At 40.5% G+C, this 9,291-nt stretch overlaps 1 non-coding gene across 1 annotated transcript; it reads left to right on the top strand.

Annotated features, from left to right (window-relative positions):
• Nucleotides 1-623: 623 nt before the first annotated feature.
• On the top strand, nt 624-730 carry LOC139007749 (U6 spliceosomal RNA). The gene has a single exon (XR_011470913.1). It is a non-coding gene; the product is annotated as a U6 spliceosomal RNA (small nuclear RNA).
• The last annotated feature ends 8,561 nt before the right edge of the window (nt 731-9,291 follow it).

The raw sequence follows: 9,291 nt of genomic DNA on the forward strand, positions 1-9,291 counted from the left end.
AAGTCCTCTGAGTTGGTAAGGGCCAGGCTGGAATTGAACTTCTGCATCCATGCAGGCCACCCAGGACCGCAGTATGGAAAATATTCTTCCTTTTTACTTGCTTAGCTCCTTCCCCAGGGATTTCAAATGTTTCCAACACATTTGTTTTCCTATGAAATGTATTTAATCCAACAGAGAGATCCCTACCAAGTTCTCGGGTTTCAGTACGTAGTTTAATCTACCCAATCATTTAAGTGTTTGGTATGAATTTAGATCATATATTACCCAAGATTGCTCACTTACACCTGGAAATACACTCAAGGATAATGGAGGAAGGAGCAATGATATATTGCATCAAAGAGAAAAGAATACTTAGTTATAAGTTAAGGGAATCAAGGCAGTCTTCACAGAGGAGGTGAAGTTTAAGCCTTGGGGATTATACATATATCACCACAGGAGTACAAATCTATTCTGTAAGTCTAACTCCCACGCTCCAGAAGTGGAAGATATTAGTAATTATCATTCTGCTAATAATAGGTTTTTTTAATCCACAAAATTATGTAAATATTCCAAATAAACAATTTGGGGTTTTTTTTTTAAGTCTGCAATGGATTAATTAAAAGTTCACTATAAAAAGAAGCCAAGTGCTCACTTTGGCAGCACATATACTAAAACTGGAATGATAGAGAGAAGATTAGCATAGCCCCTGCGCAAGGATGACATGCAAATTCGTGAAGGATTCCATATTTTAAAAAAAAAAGTAGCCAAGTTTCATCAATTTATTTTAGATGTGAGACTTCAATGGTTTAGGGAATCAGAGATGTGCTCTGTGCCAATGACTGCATCCGAAAGAAAGAAAGTAGAAGTCCTCAAGTGTAAGGCATTTCAGAACATAAACTTTTCCACAATGAAATTGAAAAGTAGATAATTAAGTCTATACACAGAACTGTCATCGACACACTCTGTGATGAATTCTTTACTGAATGTTTATGAGTTCTCTCCCAGCTGTTCTCAGCTCATCATAGCACTAGTGAGAAAAAAATAATTGCTGCAATTATGAAAACACAGAATTCCCAAGTTACATATGATCTTACTTTAATCTAGTTTCATGCCCTCCTCGTATGTGATGAAGGACACAAAGACCCAGTGAAGTGATGGTATAAGATGCCACAGCCACTTGGTGGTGAAGCCAGGACTGCAACTAATCTTTTGGGTCCTAACTCACTGTCTTGCCAACACCACCTTGTTTTTCTCCATCACCTTGTGTCCTCTCGTTCAGGAGAGGCACCTGAAACCATGTCATTGCTATCCTCCCCCACTGGGTCCTCTAAGCAAAGTGAGTAGGAGGTCATAGAGGAACAGAACTGTTTGCACCTGGGGTCAACTTTATCCACTGTAACAGTGCTACTTTATCATCAATTCTTCACCCCAAAACATACATCTCTCAAAGTGAACTATGCCTGAAGAGACCCAGAGACCTTTCTAGTAAGTTTCCACAGAAACAGTTTCTGAAAACAAAAAATATGATTCAATTTTGGCTGTGGGTGTTTGGTCCTCAAGGGGCTGTTTCTAAGTGCCCTTTATCAGGGTCTTGGATGCGTGTTATTATCGCCCTCATGTTGCTCCTACTTGTCACATCTCAGATTCTTCAGAATAAAATTACAAGGGGTGCAATCAGAGATCTGAAATTCCTTTTCTCTGCTCAGCAATGCAGAAACCCATACAAACATTCCATTCGTTTTATCTTATTTTGCTGAACATATAGGTTGAAACTCCTTCTTTGAATTTTATATAGTCCCACAGTTAAAGGAATCTCAATAGCTAAGACTTACTGTTCCAAAGGCTATGTACTGGCCCCGTTGAGCATTTCCAGGCACTTGGATTACTACTGCTTCCTTTTTGCTAAAGCAAGATGCCTTAGAGCAGCAGTTCTCAACCTGTGGGTCGCGACCCCTTTGGTGGTCGAACGACCCTTTCACAGGGGTCGCCTAAGACCATCCTGCATATCAGATATTTACATTACGATTCATAACAGTAGCAACATTACAGTTATGAAGTAGCAACAAAAATAATTTTATGGTAGGGTCACAACATGAGGAACTGTATTTAAAGGGCCAGAAGGTTGAGAACCACTGCTCTAGAACTTCGCTACCCCATGTTTGGTCCACAGACCAGGGACTGCATCCCCCGGGAGTTTGTTAGAAATGCAGAATCTCTACCCTCGCCCCAAACCTACTGAATTAGAATCTGCATTGTAACAAGATCCCTATGTGATTCTCGGCACAATAAAAATTGAGAAGCACTGCTCTATGAGATTTTTGCCTGAAAATTTAGGTGATGCAAGACAAATGCATTTCTCTTGTTTGAATCACTTGGATAATTGCCACCATTTTCCCTTGCCTTTTACAAGATAGTTAGAGCTTTAGGCTAAATCTATCTTTGAAAAGAGGATTTTAAGAGATGCCTGATTCCTCAGGGCTGCCTGAGGAACTTCTGTTTTAAGGCAAATTCTCAGAGCAGGACTGACAAAGCCTCCAGTCTTTGCAGACAGCTGCTCAAGAAAGTGAGTTTACCCATGGAAAGGCCAAGCAATCCCTACTTGCCTGAAGGTTGAATAGGTAAAGTTCCACTCTGTGTTTATTTTCCTATTTAATTCACTGAAAATCTTGAGTTAATTCTGAACAGTAATCCCAATTAAGAGTCATAAATAGGTCAGAACTAGTCCCCAGTGTTGGCAACACTGCTTGCCCAAACTTGACTCTGTTAAAACTGCAGTTTCACTTTACTCTCCAGTGAAATCAGTCATTAACCAAGTTGGCTAACTTCATTTTCTTTTAGATACACCTATTTTCCATGGCATGATGAAAAAGACTGGAATTCAGGTCAGAAATCCTTTATACATATGTTATTGATTTCAGAGAGGAAGGGAGAGGGAGAAAGAGATAGAAACATTAATGATGAGAGAGACTCATTGATGGACAACCTCCTGCACACCCCACACTGCAACCTGGGCACGTGCCCTGCCTGACCTAGAATCAAACCATGATTTCCTGGTTCATAAGTCAATGCTCAATTACTGAGTCATGCCGGTCAGGCAGAAATCCTTTCTTATTAATTGGTTTTATTGTGAGGCCTTGAGCAAATCACTTAACCACTGAAAATCCTTTGTTTATTTATAAAATGGGGGCAATAGTGCTAACACAAACTGTACGGTGTTAGAGTTTTATTTATTCTTTTCTTTTTTTAGGATAAAGAGAAAAATCTTTTTGAAAGTATATTTAAAAGCTGTAATGTGTTTTGCAAATATGATTTTTATGCCAAATCAATGAGCTTCAAGTCATACCTCAGAGATTTCAATTCTATTTCAAATAATCCTGGACCCTCTGCTTTTCTTCTCCTTGGGATCTATTCATATCAAGTGTAGATCTAACACTCATACCTGCAAAGACCTTCCTGACACCACCCTTGCACACTCAATTTGCCATCTTTTATCTTTCATCTTCCAACCAGGCTTCTGTAACACAACACCACTTGTGCCCATACAGTCACTGACAGTACAATTTGCAAATGAGATCCTTTGGGACACTAAATCAGATATTTCCCAGAAGTCTAGACACATTCCAGTGAGCCTACACCACTCATTATTTATGCATGGGTCTGCCTTTTAATCAGCAAAGGTTTCTAGAATAAGAGCTTGCTTTCCCACCCCTTTACATGGTATAGATTACAAGTCAGAGAAATTCCTGACACTGTCATAGGGCTTTATATTTTGTACCGGACTGTAACAGCCAAGATCTATTTTGACTTTTTTTTTTTAATCCATGAAATCTACAGGGAAAGGATACTTGCATCCCTTATATAAACCTAGAAACAACTTATCCCAAAGTCACCAGCTATTAAATGGCAGATATGGGTCTAATCTTCAAGCTCTGACCATGATCCCTGGATGTCTGATAGCATAAATGAGAGCCAGGGTGAGCTGTGGAGCAGAAGGTCACGTGTAAATAGGAATGAACCCCCACTCATCAGTGTCAACTGTTTCCAAATGTACACACACACACACCATACACATACACACATCCTCTCTCTCACTGTCCCTCTCCCTCCCTGTCTCCCACCCCCCTCTCCCTCTCTCTCTCTCTCAGCTCCTAGAAGTTATTTTTATATTTTTGTGCCTATCACATTTTGTAACCTTTTATATATTTTGACTCTGCTGGTTTCTGAACTTCTGGAGGGAGAAAAATAAAGCTGCTTTAATTTGTAGCTACTGAATCTAACATGCTATCGGGCACTTAGGCCTGCATCCTCTCACAGTCTGGGAGTCCTCAGGGGATGTCCTACTGATGGCTTAGGCCCGCTCCCCTAAGCCACAGTCTGGCCTCCCTCTGTGGGAGGTGACCAGGCTGGCCAATCAGGGGACGGCACTGCCCCCATGACCTCACCGCTGCTGCCCGACCTCCCTCTGCGGGAGGCAACCAGACGGATGATCAGGGAACAGCGCTGCCCTCATCACCCCGCCACTGCCCCCGCCCAGCCTCCCTCTGTGGGAGGCGAGGACAGGGTATCAGGGGACAGCACCGCCCCCATCACCCCGCTGTTGCTGCCCGGCCTCCCCTTCGGGAGGCGACTGGATGGGCCAAGCAGGGGACCGTGCTGGCCCCCCCATCGCCCCTCCGCTGCTACTGGCTGCCGCCCCCCCCATTGCCATTCCCTCCCTCTGCCCGCTGGCATGCACCTTAGCTGGCCTGGCACTGCCTACTCGACAACCCCGCCCCCCGCCGACTGGTCATTCCGCCATTTGATCAATTTGCACATTATGCTTTTATTATATAGGATTACATTATGGAGGCTAAGAACACAAATGAACCTAGACTACCTGGATTTGACCCCTGGCTCCACTAGTTATGTGTCCTAGAGTAAGTTACCTTTCCTCTCTGTGCCTCAGTTTCTTTATGTATAAAACTAGAGGCCTGGTGCATGAAATTCATGCACGGGAGGGGAGTGTCCCTCAGCCTGGCCTGCACCCTCTCCAATCTTGGATCCCTTGGGGGATGTCCGGCTGCCGGGTTAGGCCCGATCCCACAGTTGGACATCCCTCTCACAATCTGGGACTGCTGGCTCCTAACCGTTTGCCTGCCTGCCTGATTGCCCCTAACTGCTTCTGCCTGCCAGCCTGATTGCCCTTAACCACTCCTCTGCTGGCCTGATCACTCCCAACTGCCCTCCCCTACCGGCCATCTTGTGGTGACCATCTTGTGGCAGCCATCTTGTGATGACATGAGGGTGGCCATCTTGTGACAACATCGCATGACGCCACCTAGGCTTTTATTATATAGGATGAGGGGAAATTATATTACCTATTTCTTGGAATTGGAAGATTAAACTATTTTATATTTATAGAGCAATTAAGCACACTAATAGTATTTATTAGTATCATTAGAGCCACCATTTCCCATTTCATTTTGGTACTAGGGCCAACAACTTCCAGGCTGTTCCATTACAGGGGTTTTTTAATCCTCACCTGAGATTATGTTTTTATTGATATTTAGAGAGAGAGGAAGGGAGAAACACCGATCTGTATACACCTTCTGTATGCGCCCTGACTGGAAATCAAACCTGCAATCTTTTGATGTACAAGGTGACTCTCCAATCAACTGAGCCACTTGGCCAGAATCAAACTTGTCCATTTTTAATGTTAATAATTATGTCAAATGCCCTAACCAGTTCGGCTCAGTGGATAGAGCATTGGCCTGTGGACTGAAAGGTCCCGGGTTTGATTCCCATCAAGGGCACATGCCCAGGATGTAGGCTCGATCCCCAGTAGGGGGCGTGCACGAGGCAGCCGATCAATGATTCTCTCTCAGCATTGATGTTTCTATCTCTCCCTCTCCCTTCCTCTCTGAAATCAATAAAAATATATTTAAAAATAATAATTATTATTATGTCAGATAACACTAAATTTTATCTCTGTTCTTATCCCAATGTCATCAAATGATGCCAAATCATCAAATAACTTCACTTACCTTGCTGTATGAGTGTTTATTTTACACTTATTATTTGCCTGGCACTATTCTGAGCTCTAGAAAAAAATCTGAACTTTGTGCATATATTTGTTCAGTATAGACAACAGTGTACTGTTGCACAGTGTAAAACTGCACTGTCAAATAGAGTGTATGAATATATAAATTTATACTTAAATTCATTAAAATAAAATAAAAAATTTGGTTCTTCAGTTGCACTGGCCACATTGCAAATACTCAGTCACTACATGTGGCTAGTGGCTACAATATGTAACAGATACAGAAAAACTCCTACAGGGCAGAAAGTTCTGTTGTCTAGAGCTGCACTACAAATACCAAGGTAGAAGCTGACATTCTACTAGGGAAGATAGATAATAAACAAATACATACATAGTAATTATAAATTAATAATTTTCTATGAAGAAACACATTATATTCAGTTATTAAAACATATTCTTGGAAAAGTTAATTTTGATATATAATTCCTAAGTGAATTACTACATAATTATATTAAAATTATGACTGGCTTATCAATTACAAAAACTAAATATCTTTATTGTAGAAAATCTTAAAAATACAGAAAATTATAAAAAGCAACCCAAAATATATATATATTGTAAAAGATTCATACACATGTGTATCCTGACTTTATTTCATATTTATAGTTTAAGCATTTTACCATGTCAATCTTCAAAATGTAATTTTCAGTGTCTACATAATAGTCCAATTTGTGAATGTACTGTTATTTATCAATGCCTCATTGGAATTTAGTTTGTTTTTAGTTTTTATTATAATTCTAATACCGAATTGAACATTCAGACATATATATATAATGCTTTACCTATCTTTTTGTCATTTCCTCATTACAAATTCTTAGAGCACATTCTAGAACAGTTATTAAACATTTTTAGACCTGACTCCTATTAGGAAAAGACTTTCCAAAAACCTGAACTTTATTTGTTCATATATTTGTTCACCCTTGACAACAGCACAGATATGTTTTATTTCTTTAATAGTGAAAAATATATTTTGTTTAAATTTGTATATCTTTGATTAATGCTGAGAACAAACATCACTTCATATATTAACCATTTATATTTCTCCTCTGAATTATCTATTTTAGTTTTTTATTATTATTTTAGAAAGGAAAAGAGAGAGAGAGAGAGAAATAGCAGTTGGTTACGTCCTACACACACCCCAACCAGGGACTGAACACAAAACCTGGGTATGTGCCCTGACCAGGAATCAAACCCAAGACTCTCCCCTGTACAGGATGACATTCCAACCAACCAAACCACACCAGTTTTTCAACTGCAAAATTATATGAGCTCTTTATTTTTTAAGAATATTAGCCCTTTGTCTTTCCTATTTTTGGCAAACATTTAAACATTTTCTCTAGTTCCTGGGATATCTTAATTGTGTTTCTATTTTTTTTTTTTTTTTAGTGCAAATATTCTGAAACTCTTATGTGAACAAATTATTTTCCACTGCTTTTAAGCTCTGAAAAGTTCCTGTGTTTAGAAGACTGTCTGACATACAATGAAAACTTAATAAATATATGATAAATAAATGGGTGAATGAACTAATGAAACATTTGACCCATACTGGCAAACAATAGCCTCATTCTTTTTCCTACATATGAAGGTCAGTGCTCCAATTATTTGAATATAATCTGAAACTAGAAGAAATAATTAGGATTAGTATTGATTTTCTGTTGGGGTCCAACCCCAACAGGTCCAGGGGTTCCCAAAGGTGTGGACGGAGTCGGCAAAGAAGGAATGACAAGGAGACAGCGTTCAGTTGATCAGCAGCCTAGCCAGGTTCCCTAGCCAGGTTCTCTAGTCAGGTTCTGTCCAGGTTCTCCAGCCAGGTTCTGTCTTTATTCTCCTGTTACATCTGTATTTATACCAGTTGATTTTAATCCTATCCATTCTATTCCAAAGGTTAGGGCCTTTGTTATCTCCATTCCAAGGTCACTACTCTATTGTTCTGTTAAGCTACAAGGAAGTAACTGAAGGAGATTATCCTAAGTAAAGATTATGTAGTTTAAGTGTGACTGTTGGTAGTTAAAGTGATTAACTACCCACCTGGTACTTAGTTAAGGGGTTTTACTGATTTATTCCCTTCCTTAGTCCTGTTAATCCCTAACTCCAGGGGAAAATCCCCACCTGGGGAAACAACTTTTCTCGGAGAGGTGACCTTGGTTAAAACACATAGCACTAAGTAGGGGAGCAAACATATTAAGAACAGTATGCCATATACGCCAGGTCCCTTGAAACATATGCTGTGCAGATGTTTCTTTCCTGCAGCAACTGTGTCAAGCAGCAAGGATGGACCAGCTTCCGGCAATTTTCTGATGGTTGCATGCACAGTATCTTGGAAATTAGCACAGGAGTCTCTAATAAAGCCTATGATCCTGAATCTTGTGTACTTTCATCCCTCATGATCATTCTAGATGTTTTCCATTCCATAGATAAATGCTTTTTTATTTTTTTAAACTAGAGGCCTGGTGCACAAAATTCATGCACTTGGGGAGGAGGAGGTCCCTCAGCCCAGATTGCAAGAGGGCGTAAGCCAGACTGAGGGACCCAACCAGTGCGTGACTGAGGCTGGGGAGGGACGAGGGAAATTGGCCAGCTGGGGATGGACCGTGGAAGGGCTCCAGGGCATATCTGGCCCATCTTGCTCAGTCCCAATCAGCTGGACCCCAGCAGCAAGCTAACCTACCAGTAGGAGCATCTGCCCTCTGGTGGTTAATGCATGTCATAGTGAGCGGTTGATCGGCCTTACCCTATCATTAGCATATTACGCTTTGATTGGTTGACCAGGTGACCAGACACTTAGCATATTAGGCTTTTATTATATAGGATTTTTAAAATTTATTTTAGAGAAAAAGGGAGAGGGAAAGAGAAATAGAAACATGGATGAGAGAGAAACATCAATTGGCTGCCTTCTGCACACCCCTCTCTGAAATCAATTAAAAATATATATATACTAGAGGCCCTATGCATGAAATTCGTGCAAGGGGCTCAGCCCTCGCAGCCGCAGCAGCTTGCCTCAGCCCTCGCAGCCCCAGCTTTGTCTGGAAGGTCGTCCAGAAGACATCCGGAAGGTTGTTCAGCTGTCTGGTCTAACTAGCATATTACGCTTTTATTATTATAGATTTTTAATTTGTATAAACAGATGAAATTTCTTAACACAAAGAAACTGCTCAATATATGTTATTATCCATGAACCTAACTAATTATTATTCTATTTCATAGGATGGTTGTAAAGTTTAAATAAGATAAAT

This window comes from Myotis yumanensis, unplaced genomic scaffold (assembly GCF_028538775.1).
Source record: "Myotis yumanensis isolate MYYU_CA2020_CCGP unplaced genomic scaffold, mMyoYum1.0.hap1 SCAF_3, whole genome shotgun sequence".
In the NCBI taxonomy this organism is placed as follows: Eukaryota; Metazoa; Chordata; class Mammalia; order Chiroptera; family Vespertilionidae; genus Myotis; species Myotis yumanensis.